The sequence below is a fragment of the Glycine soja genome, chromosome 12, assembly GCF_004193775.1.
Source record: "Glycine soja cultivar W05 chromosome 12, ASM419377v2, whole genome shotgun sequence".
NCBI lineage: Eukaryota > Viridiplantae > Streptophyta > Magnoliopsida > Fabales > Fabaceae > Glycine > Glycine soja.
Window position 1 is genome coordinate 22,975,716 of NC_041013.1, and position 2,437 is coordinate 22,978,152.

Below are 2,437 nucleotides of genomic sequence, written 5' to 3' on the forward strand. Positions count from 1 at the left end.
TTCCAAGTTCAGACCTCTTTTGAGGAACAAAATTTCGTGCTCCTTCTCTCCTTCTCCCTACTTTCATCTTCTCCTACCTTCAAGCTCTTATTCATGGCTTCCTATGGTGGTGAGCTTCTTCTAGACTCATCTCCTTGAGGTGGCGCCTCCAATCATCATTCTTCCATTTCCATTCTGCTGCCATTAATCTTCAAGAAGCAAAGGACTCTATTGATGAAGAAGATCCAAGGCCTACAAGCTCCACATGAAGCTACATCAACAAACCACCCCGGGGGGGGGGGGTGGGGGGGTTGGAGGCACAATTATAGAACCAATTTACATGTCACTTACAGACATTCATTCTATTGGAAAACCCCCTAAAATCATATTCATAGTGGGGTACAAGTAAGGACAAAGAAGACTAAACTTTATACCTACAAAGATGAAAAATACAAAAGTTGGCAACAACCTACCTATAACAAAAACTCCCTACATTTTGAGTATATTCACATGTTAGTTGTAGATAACTTCATATCATTCAAGTAATTTTCAATATCAATTTATTAAACACACCCTCAAATCAAATAACTAAGGTCCCAATTGGAAGAACTTACTATAAAAACTTTGTTGGACTTATAAAAAGACCTTATAAAAATATCTTATGACTAAGATCATATGTTAAGTTTTTGTGATAGTGTTAGCAAGAACTTATGAACTTATGTTAACATTATAACTAATCCATATATAAGATGTTTTTAACTTATTTTTACAAGTTCTGTAAGATACCTTATATGAATAGCTTATGCAAAGTTTATAAAAAGACCCACTTTTGAATCATGTGAAGGCCAAATTATTATCCAACCAAGGAGGAAAAAACAATTATCAATAACACTAGTTAAAGAGGTGTAAATTTAATTATCTTTGTTTATGATGAGTCAAATGTCACAGTATATTTGTTTTTGACATGAAAGTACAATAAACATGGTGAGATCCAGCTAGAATAGTGATAAGGCGTGAGAGTTCCATCACTTTAACCCGACATGTAAGGGGATGAGATGTTTATGTGTAGTGTATTGTTGCAATGAAAATCAATATTTGAATTATTATGGTGAAAATCATTGTCAAACTCTTTATAATAGGACAACATTGAACGAGTCAATTTATTTAAAATTGAAAAAAAAAGCTATGAAGATGTTTTTAACATACGTATTACAAGTTCTCTTAGATACCTTATATGAATAGCTTATGCAAAGCTTATAAAAAGACCCACTTTCGAATTATGTCAAAGGCCAAATTTATCGTACACACAATCCTACTTAATATTACAATCCTACTTGCAAAATGACTCAGGTTCTTCATTAGAGGCTTAGACCACTAATTGACCATACACACAAATACCAAAGATATTTTATGCCACACCTATCAAGGCTAACCCTGAACCAAATATGAAATGTAAAACTTTTGAACAACAGTTAGTGCTCATGGAAACTTAAGTGTAAAACAAAGGTAAAATACCACTTCAATGAAAGTCAGAAGATGATGTCATTCACTCACCGTATTAAAAGTGCAACTGCTCGTGAAGCGTGCCCATGCTCAAATTAAAGACAAAAGTAGATAACATGTGTCTCCTACAATTTTCAAAGAATCTAGTTAAACAAAACTTCATGGAAAGAAAATAGAAGTTACCCTAATGGCACTAGGGTGTGTAGCAATGCGTACAATGTGAGCAACTCAAAGTCTAGGAAAAATTGTATCTTGACATTACTCACAGAATTTCATTGTCAACTAAACCATTCCTCATACCAAAAAAAATACTAAGTGTTGTCAAACCTAATCAGGGTACCCTAACAGGACATTATTTCATCTTAGCTATAAGGGAGCAATCTCTAACACGGTGACAGAAGGCATGACTCACAGAGGCGGCGAGAGCTTGGTGTCATCACGACGGAGTTGCAGTGGGTGACAGAGATAAATGATAGAGGTGAGGGATGAAGAAGGTAGCGCGGTGTCAATAGTGGATATATTTAATTAGGGGCATAAAAAATGACGATGGTTATCAACAAAAAACCATCATTGTCTTTTTCATTTTATTTACAATTTTGCTACAAGTGTACATTCTAACACGGTTTCTTATAACCGTCTTAGAATATGTAACATAAAAAATAAATTTAACTCTTTTAATTATAAAAACGTCATCTATCATATTATAAGATGGTTTCATATGTCATAAAATAATCATTTTTTAGTAGTATTTCTATGTTTGATTCAAATTCGTTATTTTAAACAATTCTAACCAAATATTAGTGGACATATTAATGATCTAAGACACCTATTTCCTTTTCTCTAATTTGTTTTTATTTAACTTTCTGTATGACTGTATCTATTATTATTATTATTATTATTATTATTATAAAATTCAAAACTAATCAATATGTTATAATTTATCTCTCTTAATTGT